Source organism: Lissotriton vulgaris, unplaced genomic scaffold (genome assembly GCF_964263255.1).
Source record: "Lissotriton vulgaris unplaced genomic scaffold, aLisVul1.2 SCAFFOLD_622, whole genome shotgun sequence".
Lineage (NCBI taxonomy): Eukaryota > Metazoa > Chordata > Amphibia > Caudata > Salamandridae > Lissotriton > Lissotriton vulgaris.
In genome coordinates, this window is record NW_028246711.1 from 432,309 (window position 1) to 449,249 (window position 16,941).

General features: G+C 48.2%; 1 protein-coding gene across 1 annotated transcript in view; it reads left to right on the plus strand.

The window, feature by feature from the left end:
- LOC147665775 (epimerase family protein SDR39U1-like) overlaps positions 1 to 16,941 on the plus strand; it is a 93,890-nt gene that overhangs the window by 45,459 nt on the left and 31,490 nt on the right. The window lies entirely within an intron of this gene.

The window sequence follows — 16,941 nt, forward strand, 5'->3', positions numbered from 1 at the left end:
AGAAGACAAACATGGTCAAAAGTGATTAAAAAAAAGTCAAAGGGGGGGCGTGGCCAAGATGGCGGCCTGAGCAGTCGCAACCCGCGGAGGCTCCTCGTCCCAAACCCCCGAGGTGGTATTTTCGAAGCACTTCCCCGCCTCTGCAGGCGATCAAAAGCAGCGGGGGGAGACCCGGTATCCACCCAGAACAGAACGGCGGGAGCAGGGGGCTACGATATAGCCATGCGAGCTTCGGCCGCCGCCATTGGCAGCTATTTACAAAAAGGGGGTGGTGAGGGACAGAGTCTCTGAATTAAGCAGAAAGCTCTCACCCAGTCAAAAGATCAGGGCTAGATCCAACACCGTTTTTTAGCTCACTGCACCATCCCAGTTTCAGAACCTGGCTGTATGCAAATTAGTCTGTTCCTGTCCCAGTGCATGATGGGAACAGGACAAACCAAACTACAGAAGCCAATTCTTACACTGGGAAGGAAACAAGCTCCCGGGGACCGGTTTCTGGCATTACAGCCGTCTTCGGCCCGGTTTGCTTGAATCCTGATGGTGCAATGAGCAAGGGTCTCACATCTGAGAATACCCTTCCACGCTTAGGGTGGACAAAAATATTTACAAAAAGGGGTGGTGAGGGACAGAGTCTCTGAATTAAGCAGAAAGCTCTCACCCAGTCAAAAGATCAGGGCTAGATCCAACACCGTTTTTTAGCTCACTGCACCATCCCAGTTTCAGAACCTGGCTGTATGCAAATTAGTCTGTTCCTGTCCCAGTGCATGATGGGAACAGGACAAACCAAACTACAGAAGCCAATTCTTACACTGGGAAGGAAACAAGCTCCCGGGGACCGGTTTCTGGCATTACAGCCGTCTTCGGCCCGGTTTGCTTGAATCCTGATGGTGCAATGAGCAAGGGTCTCACATCTGAGAATACCCTTCCACGCTTAGGGTGGACAAAATTATGTACAAAAAGGGGTGGTGAGGGACAGAGTCTCTGAATTAAGCAGAAAGCTCTCACCCAGTCAAAAGATCAGGGCTAGATCCAACACCGTTTTTTAGCTCACTGCACCATCCCAGTTTCAGAACCTGGCTGTATGCAAATTAGTCTGTTCCTGTCACAGTGCATGATGGGAAAAGGACAAACCAAACTACAGATGCCAATTGGCAGCTGGCGGAACGGAGAAGGCGAGTCCCTCCCACGTGAGCAGCCGAGATCCCGCACTACGGCAGGCCGGAGGTCGGGCCAGAAAGCAACGGCCAGTGTGGGTCATAGGAACTGAGCGGGGACCGAGACCCGAGATCTGAAACGGCCAGCCTGGTGACCCGCGGAGCATAGGACAGCGCCTGGTTGCGGGACACACGCCGGAGGCCCGGATCGAGACATCCGCCGCCGGCCCGGAACGAGAGGTCCACCGCAGCCCGCCACCGGCCCTGAGACAAAGAGGTGAGAGACGGGCTGCCTAGGCACGTGTGGGAGGCACATCGGGGGGCGGCCATCGAGCCCCCGGAGCAGGCAGGGCCCGCCCAGCGATAGGGGCGCGTCGCGAGGCCTGGTGAAGGTCGACCGGACGGCATAGCGGAGGCAGGCGGTGGAGGGTGGCGGTGGCCCTGGCGGCCAACGACTACGACTGCAAGGCGAGAGCGGGAACACTTTGGAGGCTCCGACGGATAGAAGTCAAATGCACACGCTGAGATTTCGGCGGTCGGCGGTGAGGCGGCGAGGCCCCTACGGAAGAGAACGGTGATCGCAGGGCGAGAGAACGGCCTAGGTCACGCGGGGTGCCGGAGGTGAAGGTGAGGGCCTGAGCGGCTATCAGGCAGACGGAGACAGGAACAGCGGCGACGAAGCCATGTGACCCGGACACGAAGTGACCAGCTCCGGGAGGCATACATCGAGCCCTTGTGGTAGACTCCAAGGCGACACGGCGCGAGGGAAGCCGAGTACATCCCAACAGACCGCCTGCGAGGACATAAGGCGGCGAGCCTGGGGCCGGTGTGCCGGGGACACCAAACGTGAGAGCGGCCGCGCCATCGACCACGGCAGCATCCCGCCTCGAAAGGGGTCCCCCGCAATGACCCCCGACATAACGAGAAACACCCCGTTGGGGCCGGAGCCGACACAGCATCGCGACGAGTTGTCCACCTAACAGCCGCCATTTGCAGAGGGTCATACAAGGGAGCGCCAACAATGTCCTCCACGAATCGAAGAGGGGGGCGCACTATCCCAGAAATGCTATCCAAGGGATCACACATGGGGGAGAAAAGCCCAGACAAACCGGCGCCACAGTCTCAAGCACAAGACAAAGACAAAGACAGGGACGAAGAAGAAGCTCCCGCAACGAAATCGTTCATGGAGAACCTGTTCGCGTCGCTGAGAGAGGACATTCAGACCCTAAGACAGGATATGGCAGGCGGCTACAAAGAACTACGGCGGGATATAGACGACATTGGAGAAAGGGTAGCGGCGGTCGAGAATTCAGAGCAATCCAGGAGTGGGGAGGTGGAACTCCTGCAACAAGAAATCATCAGGCTTCATGAACAACAAACAGACCTACAGGCACACACGGAGGACCTGGAAAACCGCTCCAGGCGGAATAACATAAGGGTTCGCAATGTGCCTTCTAAAGCGGAAGGGGGGGACATCACGGCATACCTGCAGGATCTGTTCCGCGAAGTTCTGGGTGAGTGCGAGGACGTAGACATTCGCATTGACAGAGCCCACAGGGTGGAACTTGCGCGCCGATCGCCCGCCCCCCCCCCCGGACATTTTGGCTTTCCTGCCGGACTACCCCCTGAAAGAACGCATCTTGAAGGCAGCGAGACAAATGAGGCCCATTAACTTCCATGATCCCAAGCCTGAGCTATTTCAAGACCTGTCCACGATTACACTGCAGAAAAGATGAACATTCAAAGTGGCAACTACCTTCTTAAGAGACAATGGAGTTCCTTACTCCTGGGGCCACCCCTACAGACGGATTTTCAAGTGGAAAGGGGCCCTCCACCAGCTCAGGTCATTAAAGGACACATGCAAAGTTTTGGGCATCCCCCACGAAGAAGAAGCACCGGACGATGATTTAAGTCAACGATTCTCCCGCCCAAACTCCTCACAACGGATGAGAGATGAATGGCAACAAGTGAGACGCAGACGCTGACCCAAGAAAGGGTTCAAGCCGGACCCCGAGACCGTGGCACAAGAACATGAAGCAGCTATACTGGAGGTCTCCAAAGACACCAATGCCGATTCATAGGCGCACAGGAACGTAGGTGCACACTTGCTTTTCTGTAGCATTGCCGGGGGGGGGTGGCGAGGCGGGGGCCTCGGGCTCGCCATAGACACGCTTTCCCACTACCAGACACTATACCACAGGCCTGGACTGATGTTGAAGAGGCCTGGGACAATGTTCACCAGTTGGGGTTTCAAAGTTGGGGTTGGGGCAAGGAGGGAGGGGTGGGTGGACAGGGGACGGGGGCTCGGTGTGTTCGATCAGTTCAGAAGATACGCAGGACAGTATGGGGCAGAGCTAGGCCAGGACTTTAGCAGGTAGAGCATACACCTCCCGATGGCTGAGAAGCCCCTCCAAATTCTCACCCTTAACGTCAAAGGGCTAAACAACCCGATCAAAAGGGCGGATATATGTCTCCTCCAGGAGACGCACCTGCTGGCCAAAGACTGGCACCGCATGAAATCCAGGGCATTCCCACACCAGTACTACTCCTCAACGACTGAGAAAAAGGCGGGGGTGGGCATCCTGGTAGCGCGGCACTTTTAAGGGGCGAATAGGAGACAAAGTGGCCGAAATCAAGGGCAGGCTATTGGCCCACTCAGTACAGCTGGGGCCATTGTCATTCACAGTGGGGTCACTCTGACACACTTACCGGGGACGCCAGACACATACTGATTGGGGGAGACCTCAACCTGGTCATGGATAATGTGCTAGATAGATCAGGAAGGAGAGCTGGCGACTTAGGGGCCCTTTCCACAGCGGGAAAACAATGGCTGGCTGACAGGGGGTTGGTGGACGAATGGCGAGAAAAACACCATACAGCCCCAGGGTACACTTTCTATTCTCACGTGCACCGCACATACGCTAGAATAAACCATTTCATTGGGTCCGCTGATTTGTCCCCCATGGTGAAAGAGGTAGAAGTCACCCCAGCAGCACTATCGGACCATGATGCAGTGATCCTTCAACTGAATGTCCCACGTACACATTGTCACAGAGGCAGATGGCGCCTTAGGGAAAACATACTTACACGCAAAGAGGTTACGAAGCAATTGTCCCAAAGTATTACTGACTACCTGAGCCGAAAAGACACGGGGGAGGCGGTCCTTCGTGGGGAGATAATGGCGATCACTGCAGCGGACAACAAACAGCGAAAAGAAAGACGTAAGGAACTAGCGGAACAGGTGTTGGAACTAGAGAGGGTTCACTGCAGGACAGGGGCCCGAGAATCTGGTGTAAGCTAAAGGCGGCCAGGGCACAGCTCGCGAGCCTAAATTTGGACCGGGCGGAATATGCTGCACTTCGCCTCCGCCATACATATTATGTGGGGGGAGTCAAGACCGGTCGCCTGTTGGCCAGCAAACTGAAGGCAAAAACGGTCCGCTCAAAGATTCCCCTTATTAATGTAGAAGATGGGGTGGAGGCTAGGGAGGACGATCACATCGCGGAGGCCTTTCGGGCCTTTTATGCCAAACTGTACGCGGCAGACCCAGACTTGGAGCATGAAGCAGGCACCGCATACCTAGAGACCGCAGACGTGACGGCCATAAACGAAGCTGGCGTACTGGCATTGGAGGCTCCGATCCGCCAAGAGGAGGTAATATCGGCAATAGCAAGACTCAAACCGCTGAAGGCACCGGGACCAGACAGCTTCTCCGCTGGCTTCTATAAAACGTTCTGCCGCTTGCTAGCGCCGGTATTGACAAACTTATTCAACTCCTTCCAGGGCCCGGGCTCGATCCCGCGAGAGATGTTGGAGGCAGACGTTATAGTCTTGCCGAAGCCAGGTAAAGATCCAACTAGGTGTGCGGCCTACAGACCAATATCACTCCTTAACATAGATCTGAAGTTGTTTACCGGGATCCTGGCGGCACGCCTCGGCCCTTGCTTGCCAGGGGTGATAGAACCAGACCAAGCGGGCTTCGTACCCACCAGGCAATGCGTGGGCAATACTAAACGCCTACTGCACACAATAGATAAGGCACACTTCAACACTTCGGATGATGCCTTGCTTTCAGTCGACGCTGAAAAAGCGTTTGACAGAGTGGATTGGCAATACATGGACAACACCCTGGCGAGGTTCGGACTAGGGGATAGGTTTCGAGCCTGGGTGGCCAGCTGTTACGCCTCTCCCCAGGCGATGATTAAAGTCAATGGGGCATGCTCCAAGCCCTTCGAAATTCAGCGAGGCACTCGGCAGGGTTGCCCGCTATCGCCACTGCTATTTGCCTTATATATAGAGCCATTCGCTCAACACATTCGGAATAACAAAAATATTTCAGGCATCAAATTTGGAGGGGAGGAGCAGACCATTAGCCTTTATGCTGACGACATTCTGGTCGCGGTAGAAAACCCTAGACTGTCTATACCGGCATTCCTGACGGAGATGGAGCGCTTTGGGGCGATCTCTGGATTTAAGATGAACGTGGGGAAATCCGTTATTCTCCCCCTGGGTAGCAACACCAGGCAGGCCCACAGAAGTACGCTCCACATAGGGGGGATGGCGGTGCAAACAGCATTGCCATACCTAGGAATTGAATTGACTCCCTCCACAGCCTAAACGGTAGAGCTTAACTACTCCAAACTCCTGACCCGCATACAGGGAGACATTTCTAGATGGCGGCAACAGCCGCTCTCGTGGTTGGGCCGAGTGGCCGCTGTCAAGATGACCTTGTTACCGAAGGTGCTCTACTTGTTCCAAACCATTTCGGTCGCTCCCCCCTTGGGCATGCTTAAAAAATTACAAGACACCATACAAAGGATTATCTGGGCAAACAAACGTCCCAGGCTACGCCGCGATTTGGTCACACAAACGATAGAGGAGGGTGGACTGGGGGTACCTGACTTGAAGCGCTACTTCCAGGCGGCACAGATGAGATACCTTCTGGAATGGTCCCGCACACTCTCCGGGAAGAGTTGGCTTTTCCAAGATAGGGCGATGGCGGGAGTGCCGCTGTGGAGGGTCCCCTTTCTGACACGGGCGCACAGACCAGCCTATCTTAAAAAATCGCCCATCACCAGAACTCTTCTCCAGGTGTGGGACGCATTAGTGGTCCCCAGAGGCCTGACATCATTTCCATCACCAATGACACCTCTGCTGGACAACCCGGCGTTTCCCCCCGGGGTGGTCCCTGGCTCATTCCCCCAATGGCGGCAAATCGAATGCTGCTCAGCAGGACACTTATTTGACCTACAGGGCTTTATGACGCTGGACACGATGAAAGAAAAGTATGGCATTGACCGACCGCACAGATTTCAATACTTTCAGCTAAGGCACTGGCTCACACATAAAGACGTGGAACCCCTAGTAGGCCGACCCCTCACTCCGTATGAGAAATGGCTCCTCACTAAATCTACAGATTCGAAAGCCATCACAGAGCTTTTCAAACTTTTAGCTCCACCCGCGATGAGATCTGCAGGTCAAAAGAGGTGGGAGAAAGAATTGGGACGAACACTCACTGACAAAGAGTGGCAGGATATATACTACAGAGCACATCACACGGCTACGAACACAGCTAGCAAAGAATCGGCGGTGAAAGTGGCCTACTACTGGCACCTGACACCGGAACGCCTACATCAAAGTAACCCACGGAGAGATCCCGCATGTTGGAGGGGATGCGGACATACGGGGACCATGATACACATACTGTGGGAATGTGTGGAAGTGCAGGAATATTGGGAGGGGGTGCTCAAAGACATAGATATATATTTTGAGACGGAACTTCCCCGTTTGCCGGCATACACGATCCTCGGCCTCCCCAACAGACTCATGTTCCCACTCAAATCCATCAGAGGGAAGCAAATGGGACTGGCACTAGGGGCCGCAACATAGCACATCCTCTCCCTCTGGGGAACAGCCAGGAAACCCCCACACACAGGGTGGCTGCACCGACTGTGGTACATCATGGGGATGGAGAGGATCCAAGCTTCGCTCACACAATCATCTGACGCATTTAAAGAAACATGGCAGCCGATACTCACCCTATTCACCCAAGAATTCACAGAGTTCACATGCCCTAAGTACCTGCGGGTCCTCAGACTCTCAGATGAATTCCGTAATGGAACAGAGGAGGAGACGCACAAGGCCTAGACTGAGTCCCCTCAGGCGGATGGTTGGACACACCGAGGGGTGGGGGGCGGGGGGTGGATGGTATGGGGAGACCTGGGGCAGTTGGGGTTAGGGAGGGTCGAGGGAGGGGCGTGGATATAAGGGTTCCAGCTTGCAATGTTTCCTCAGGCTCCCATCATTCAAGCTTACATGGACACAAGACACTCATCCCCGAAGTTCAGAATTCCAGTGTATGTGAGCTGCGACGGGAGGGGAAAGGAGCGCAAGGTCATATTGTGTTACCAAATGTACTGTATTGCTTGGCTGAACCCAATAAAAACAAATTTGATCCAAAAAAAAAGTCAAAGCAGCCCTTTGAAGGTAAGTGACATCAGAAAACGGGTGAGTTGGATACACAATATGCCCAACATAGTGTTTCTGCTGTTATGCCACAAGAGAAGAGCTCAAATGTTATGGAATTACTAAAAGCGTATGCTAGGTGACACCTGAAAAGGTGCCAGCTTTAGCCCTACTAGTCAGACTGGCACCAAAAAAAAAACAGTGTGCGGGGGGGGGGAGTTGAGGGGCCATGGAGCTGCTCCAAAACTGGTTTGATGTGACCACGCAGGAGGGCACTGCTCATTACCATGGCTACACCACTAAGTAGGCAATCAGTCTTTGCACAAGGAGACAAGAGATTCCCCATCTCGGATTTAGGGCAAACTGCTGTAAAAGTGAGAAGGCTAACCCCTGGGAACTTTTACCCCATTGGTTATGGAGGAGCCAGGAGTCACCCACCTCCACTAGCTACTGCCAGGTGTAAAAGTGACACCCGAAGGCATCCTCTTTAAAAATAAAATGTTCTGGACCTGAAGAAGAACAGAAGAGGACTGGATTTGCTGATTGTGACCGGAGAGGATCCCTGAAGGACTGTACCTGCTCCCTCTTGTACACAAGAGAAAGAAGTGGAGTACCAACTGGACCTGACCTGGACCCTGCTGGAGTGAGTCTTGACTCCCGAAGCTCTGTACCAGTGGTTCCGGGACCCTTGGCTATGTTTAACTGGACTTCTCCTACCACCCCCATATACCTTTTCCGGATGACTGGGAAAGCTATTCTATTCTTTAAGACCAAGGTTTGTCATGTGTGAGAAAACAGGTCTTTTTTGCAGATGCCACTTTTTGCCCCCATTTGGACTACTAGATGCTGGGTTTTGTCTCCGATTGTGCCTGGGCTTTGCTAACCAGGCTCAGGGCCAGAGCTCTGTTTAAAAGATATATCATAATTAGGTGTAATTGCAATTGGTTCTGACATCCTACCTATACTTCCCTAGTATATGGTAGGGGATGTAGGTTTAGAGACTCCAGTGGATTTAATGCACTTAAGTGTGCACTACTGAGGTGTCTGCTGCCATTTTAAAACCAGTCCTTCTTTGCAAGCTGCATTTAAAATAAGACTATGTCCAAATTAAAAGTACTTCCAATGTCTAAAACAACATTTGTATTACATATGACTGCCCTAGGCACCCCATGGGCAGGGTGCCTTGTTATGAAAAGCAGTGAAATTATGAAAGATGTTTTACGTGCCCTGGTGAGGGAAAAACAGTCAGTCTTGTTTTCCCCATTGTAGTGGGCTGGCTGGCTCCATAGGCCAACATGGGATGGATTTATTAAACTTTAATAAAGTCTACCTTTTGACAGGAGTGAGCTAGAACATTAATTCAAAGTATTAAAATAATAGTTACAATGAATCCAACAACTTTCGACGGTTGGATTTATTATAGCCATTACAGGAAAGAAGTAATAGAACTTGTTTTCCTGAAGTTACCTAAAGCAGCCCTGTAACAGCCTCTTCTGATTCGGCCAGCCTTTGACAGGCTAAGCCAAGTTACTTTAATGAGGTGTGATGTGGCCTGAGCTGAAACAAAGAGACCATCTGGTGGGAGGAGATCTGTTGCGGCAGATGCCAGGACAAAAAGGGGGCTGGGTAGCCAAACTAGTCTTTAAAGGGAAAAAGACAGTTAGGACAAGAACCTGGCCCACCCACCCCCTTCCTGCACCCCCAGCCTGATGGGAGCTCCCACACTTGAATTATGAGAGGGGCTGGAAGGGAGTGTAGGGAAAAGTTAGCCAGACCCGAACCTCCAGGAGAGATTTTCTCCAATTTGCTTTTTGTAAAGAAGTGCTCTCTGGGACAAACATATGCCACACTTCTAATGAAATTGTAATCACAGAGTGTGGCACCCTGCACCCCTCTTGCAAACCCAGAGACTGGAATAAATATGCTGCCCTGCAACTCAGAGCTCTGCCTGAAAACATCAAGAGAAGGACTGCCCTCCTGAACCTCTGGTCTGCACCAAGAGAGGACTGCACTTTGAAGGACTGCACTTTTTTGCACACTCTGGGCTTCACAGGACTTTGCCTTGCTTCAAGGGATTAAGGAGTAGACTCCCTGAAAGCAACAGATAGGAAAGAGCTTCAAGGAGTCACCTGCATCAACTCCTCCAAGACAAGCCCAGCTGACCAGCTTCACCTCGACTTTAAAGGATTTAAACAGGTGCATTTTGGGAATTGTAGCCTCAGACCTCCAAGAGGGAACTCGGAGCTTCTGGACTCTTTGCAGATGTTGTGGACCCTCATAAACCCAAAGGAGACTTTCTGAAAAAGATATCAAGAAGTTTGGAAATATTTGGACAACTTTTGTGAAAAGAGTTGATTGGCCCTCGATGCCAAGAGTCAAGCCGACAAGACGAACCTCTACTTGGCCTGAAATCCAGGTTTACCCTGCTGAAAGCTCCGGAACTCTTCACTGTCGACGAAGAAGACCAAGACCCCCAGTCACTGAGGCATCGCACAGAAGCAGGCCACCTTTATTGAACTGCAACCGGTCTTGCCGAAGAGGATCACGGAATGTTGGGGGAAAAAAGAACCCAAAAAAGTGACTAAGTCAGACGTTAAAAACTTGACCAGGCCCTACCACTCATCGAATCTGACCTGTGTCCCACCATATAACCGCAGTTGGCGCTTTTCACTTTTTGGCACTAGAAAAAACATTTTTACATTTAATCTTTAAAAGTTTATCCCCCACATGCATCATTGTAGAAATTGCGAAAATTAAGGAATCGCAATTTAGGAATCGCAAATTCCTATGCATTAAAAATTCGCAGAAGTATTTGCGATTTCTTATTTTTCCTTATTTGCGATTCCTTAATTGCGAATCGCACATAAGGAATCGCTTTACATTGATTCCTATGGGCCTAGAGGCCCATATGAATCAATGGGAAGGCATTCTCATTTTGCGAATTCGCAATTAAGGAATCGAAAAATGAGAATGCAATTTCAAGGGTGCAGGGGGGGGTCCAAAAGACCCCCCCTGCACCCCTGGAATGTCACGTAAGTACATTTTACTCACACACATGTCCCAAGGGCATGTGTGTGTGTAAACTTTTTGCAAATTACCATGAAGGTTTACTTCATGGTAATTTTCCCCTTCCTAATTGCAAATTCGCACATTAAAAAAAATCATGCATAGCATTTAAGAAATCGCAAAATTTGCGATTTCTTAAATGCTATCGCAATTTGAGAAATCGCAAAAAATTGCGATTTCTTAAATTGCGAAAAATGAAAAAAAATGATGCATCCCAAAAAAGGTTTTTGCATTCGCAAACGGGGTTTTTTTGCCATTCGCGCAGTTTGCGAATGCAAAAACGCTTGATGCATGTGGGCATATATCTTTTGTTCCCTTTATTGGATTTTTGTCATTGGTGTCATTTTAAAGTAAAAATATTCTTTATTTTTATAAATTGGTGTTGGATTTTTATTGTGCGTTTACTTTACACACCTGTGTCCTAAGTTAAGCTTGACTGCTCGTGAGCCATGCTCCAAGGGTTGAGCAAGGAATAATTTATTGTGAATTGAATGGACCTTATTTGTGATTGTGGTGGTATTACTAGCTGTGGGTACCTAACTGAACCTACTAATATACCACCTTTCAACATCATGGTTGGAGCTTTTCCGCAGCAGCAAATACAGTTCAGTGAGCCCTCAGCGAGAAAGTATCTGGCCTTGCGAACTCCACATTGGTTATAGTTGCAACCTTTACCCACTCAAGGATTCTGAGCTCCTTTAAAGTGGCTTAGTCCAAAGGTAAAAATGTTGACTGGGCAAAGTTGTTATAAATATGTGCGCAATGAGTGGACTTCCCTCTGCGCAAAATTTGAATTTCTTCAGCTTGAAACGTTTTCCGCTAAAACCAGGGGCTTCAGCAGTACCTCGCCCAATGTCTATCCAACTTTATGAAGACCACCTCCAACTTGCTGAAGAAGGATTTTGACTTCTAGAAAAATTGATTTGGTCCGAAGGTAAAACCACAAACACCTCAGGTGTATCACACTCAAATTGTGCTTAGCTTCCGGTGTACTGCGACCTTTGACGAGCTTTGGTGCTGATTTCGCTTAAAACGTTAAAATTCATATTTGTGGTTGCTATTATATGGAATTCTGTTGTTTTAATGTCTTTTTTCATAAAATGTTACTTTATTTTACTAATTTGGTTTGGGATTTTTATAGCTTGGTCTTTAAACGTCATTACTGTTATGGTACGGCACAAATAATTTACAAATTACGCTAAACTAAGCCTGTCTGCTCTGTGCCATAGTTGCCAGGGGATTGAGCTAAGATTACTTTATTGACTTTGAGGGTTCACCATGAAAAAGTTGTGATAATTTCTTGAGGTGGCCAGTCGCCCAGCAAAAAATGATTCAATTTCTTACAAAGGCTTTGTTTCGTAGGTGCAAAAAGCATTACAGACGCATGTACAGATCACAGGAATTTACCGTTTTTGTAGTCCGTCTGAGCACAGGTCAAATACATTGAAAGTCGAATGCCTAGTCCTGACAAAAGTATTTGGCAAATGAAAATAAAGAAAATGAAAGATCTACTATTACTTTTTCCTCAAACGTGTTAACTGATCATTCCTTTGCTTGAATATGAATTCACTTCTGACTAAGATATATGCAGAAAGTCAGTCTATACATAAGGAAATCTGGTTAATGGAAGAAGAGAATAGACACGAAGAAGATGGCTTCTGTTATATCATGTAAAGGCTGTATATTTAGCATACCATTTAAAGCAGCCAGCTATGAGTTGACTTTATGATTGTAAGGTGACTGGACATCTTGGAATTACAAAAACTCCGTCAACAGACAGAAAGATACTTTTAGTGGTAGAAATTATTTTCTGATGTCAAAAGTTCTATAAGAACATGCTCAATTTATATCCGAATCAAGAACCAACATTGTGAACCTATGTTTGTTGGGACCTTTGTCTATTCCACCATATTTAATCCATAGGTTGAACATTATTTGAGATACCAATCATTAGCACCAGACGAGGACTGGACCAAGACGTTGTGGTTTGCAGAATTAACTTACAATAATATATAGCTTTCATCGATTGGCATGTTGACTTTCTTTTGCAAGTATGTCCATCATACTATATTTCCCCTCAATCATTCCTCAATGCAAGAACATTTAATTGACAACCTCTACAAAAAAAGCTAGAGACTTATACATTTTTGCTGCTCACAAAAGAATCTCTGCACCTCAATACGTTATAGGAGAGAAGGTACGATTACTTGCTGTTAGGATGGGAATGTCCCCTGCTAGGTAAGCAGGCAGGTGTCCCTGCCCTAATTGGCTCAACTGCATCTAAAACCTACACCCTGACATTTTTCCTTGGTCCTGGTATCAATCTAATCTAGCGTGTGTTTAGAGGCCTAGCCCTGTCCCTGGTTATGTGGGTTCATAACCTGATCTGTGACTTGAAGAGGCGAACCAACAATATCTTCATACTGGGTATATAAATACTGTCCATGCCTGGGAGAGACACAAAGCGATAGTGGCAGCATCCCACATTTTTTTGAAACAGTGGTATGGCTAGACCTTTTTCTCTGTGTCAGGGAGACGGTAGTGCCTTACCCCTCCTTTATAAGTTTCAGATGTATGTGAACCCCAGATCCTTGTGTTGACATTCTATCTGCATGACGAGTACATGTATTTGCAGTGAGTGTGCAGCACATGCGTGGTAGTAGGCCTGTGTCTGGTGAGAGTCTTAAGTACTGGAACCAGTGTCCTGAATCAAATGATTAATTCTGATCAATTGAAGCTGGAGTTTACCCTACTAAGGAATTAGAGTGAACACTTTAAAGGTGTATTGAATGTGAGCAAATTCAGGACTTTTAGAACTGGGGTTCAATCCACAAGGAGTATAGTGAACGCTTAATGACTTACAGCTTGTAAATGTTCACCATTTCACATATCAGTTTACATAATCGGGGAGAGACTATAATCCATCTTTATAAAAGTGTGTGTAGTGATGGCATGAAGTTTAAAGGAATATCCTGTTCCGTTTGGAACTACATATAGTGGATTTGTTTTCTGCATAACAGAACACTGAAGATATCTCTTGTCTTTTTGCAATTCACCACATTCTGCAAACCTCATTGACCAGCCGAGTGACGGGCTTAGTCTTGTGCCCCATTCATCTTTCCCTGCCTCCACCCTTGGCCCTCATATTTCCGTGTTTGTGGTCAGTGGTAGGAGTGGGGAGAGGCAGATATGAGCATCAATCGAATGCATGTCGATACTTCGCATACCATTACTTCGCACGATTTTAGGGCAATGTTTTTACTTAGCATAAACCATTACTTCGCAAATTTTAACTGCGCATGCATTTATAACGCAAATGGTTATAAATGTACTATGGTTTATGCTAATTAAAAACATCGCACTAAAATCATGCTTACACTACACTACCCTACACTACTTAAACACTACTACACAACCCTAAACTCTAATACACTACCCCCTACACGACCTTCCCCCTTCCTGAAACCTACACTCTAATTCTACACTTCACGACCCCCCGGCACTACCCTAGAACACTACACTACACTACACTACACAAACACCACACCACTACCCTCAACCCTAATACACTACCCCCTGAACGATCATCACCATTCCCCCAGTTTGCTCCCTACACAACACTAATGTGCACGACATCCTAACACTACCCTAAAACACTACCCTACACTACACAACACAACAACACTGCCCTAAACCCTATAACACTGCCCCTTGCACAACCCTTCCCGGCCCCCAGTCCTGTCCCTACATCCAAACACTACCCTGCATGATACCCCAACATTGCCCTGAACCCTAAAACACTACCCTATACAAACACCACAACACTACCCTAAAGCCTAATTCACTACCCCCAGCACGACTCTGCCCCTACTCTCAGCCCGTTCCGTACACTGAAACTCTACCCTGCACGACCCCCTTACACTACCCTAAACCCTAAAACACTACCCTACACTACACCACCACCACATCACTAAACTACAACCTAAAACACTCCCCCAGCACGACCCTGCCCCTACCCCCAAGCCGGTCCCTACACTAAAACACTACCCTGCACGGACCCCACAACACTACCCTAAACCCTAAAACTCTACCCCCAGCACAACTCTGCCCCTACCCCCCAGGTCTGTCCCTACTTCCAAACACTACCCTGCACAACCCCCAACACTACCCTAAACCCTAAAATTCTACCCTACACTACAAAAACACAATTACACTACCCTAAAACCAAAAAGACTACCACCTGCATGACCCTCCCCCTTACCCTTAAAACTTAAATACTACACAGCCCCTCTTACCTCTCTCTCCTCGATATCTCTCTTCTCCTTCAACCATGGTTCCTCTTCTCCGGGTTTCCCGCGTCAGTGGTGTATGTTGTTGTGTGGAAGCGGAAGCACGTCCGTTTCCACACAACAATGTTGATAGCCTTTGCTTCGCAAGCGATGTTACAACGCAACGGATGTCACAACTTGCGTAATAAAGGCTACGCGTTGTAACATCGCATGCGTTGTAACGCTTGCGAAGTAATGGTACGCGGTGTAAAAGCCACGTACTAATGGTTGATTACCGCATCAATCCAGTTACATCCTGTCCATAAAGTTAGTGCAAACCTGACAGGAGCATCATGAAACAGCGATCAAACTTAGAATGTATGCTTTGCATACAACCGCCATCAGGTCCAGTACTATTTTAAATCTAAGTCGTCATGCTGTATCTTATATTATATTAACTCCTGACCTAGTGTTTTTTCACAGAGAGGTGGCACCTTACTTAGGCCCTGATTATGTGTTTAGGTGTTATTTATCAGGTGCGACAAATATCACCTATTACAAGTTATTGGGGAATAACATGTGGATTTTGGTGTTTAACGCACCAAAATCTGCATGTTATGGTAAAACCATATTTACAACAAGGGGTGGTGAGGGACAGAGTCTCTGAATTAAGCAGAAAGCTCTCACCCAGTCAAGAGATCAGGGCTAGATCCAACACCGTTTTTTAGCTCACTGCACCATCCCAGTTTCAGAACCTGGCTGTATGCAATTTAGTCTGTTCCTGTCCCAGTGCATGATGGGAACAGGGCAAACAAAACTACAAAAGCCAATTCTTACACTGGGAAGGAAACAAGCTCCCGGGGACCGGTTTCTGGCATTACAGCCGTCTTCGGCCCGGTTTGCTTGAATCCTGATGGTGCAATGAGCAAGGGTCTCACATCTGAGAATACCCTTCCACGCTTAGGGTGGACAAAAATATTTACAACAAGGGGTGGTGAGGGACAGAGTCTCTGAATTAAGCAGAAAGCTCTCACCCAGTCAAGAGATCAGGGCTAGATCCAACACCGTTTTTTAGCTCACTGCACCATCCCAGTTTCAGAACCTGGCTGTATGCAAATTAGTCTGTTCCTGTCCCAGTGCATGATGGGAACAGGGCAAACCAAACTACAAAAGCCAATTCTTACACTGGGAAGGAAACAAGCTCCCGGGGACCGGTTTCTGGCATTACAGCCGTCTTCGGCCCGGTTTGCTTGAATCCTGATGGTGCAATGAGCAAGGGTCTCACATCTGAGAATACCCTTCCACGCTTAGGGTGGACAAAAATATTTACAACAAGGGGTAAAACCATAAGCATTTCCTCCATTATAAATTTCAACATGTTTGACCTGCCGAAATTTAATGAAGCTTGAGGTATTTAACACATCCGATAGTCATAAGATGCGTTAAATACTGTAAGATGCATAATTCCGATCCATGAATAAACAGGCAGGAGTTTATGCATGTGACGGAATATTATGAGCAACTTGTAATCAGGCCCCAAGCCTCTTTTATTAACTCTTCCACTGAGGTAAAGGAACACCTATTATAGGCCTCACCTCTTCAGCGGAAGTAGTCATCGTTTTGCTCTTGTCTACGTTGGATTATGGGACATGTAAATTACTATGATCATGCCAATGTTGTCACACACTCCCCAATTTCTCCAGTCTGTTGCAGCTCGCCTTTTGATTAGAGGACTTAAGTTCTACCTAAACGGGCAGGTTTTGGCTCCCACGTTTTATACAAAGCATATTTAAGGTTCTGTGTTTCACTCACAAATATTACTACTCCAAAGGGCTAACTTCTTAACAGCTCCCTCAGATCTGAACCAAAAAAAAAACGGAGCAGGTAGTTTTCCATTTCTAGATGTGTAACACGGTATAAGAACCAGAGAATATTTAAATAAACAAAACAAAAAAACGTAGTCCAGTAATAAGCCTGCTGCCTTCTCC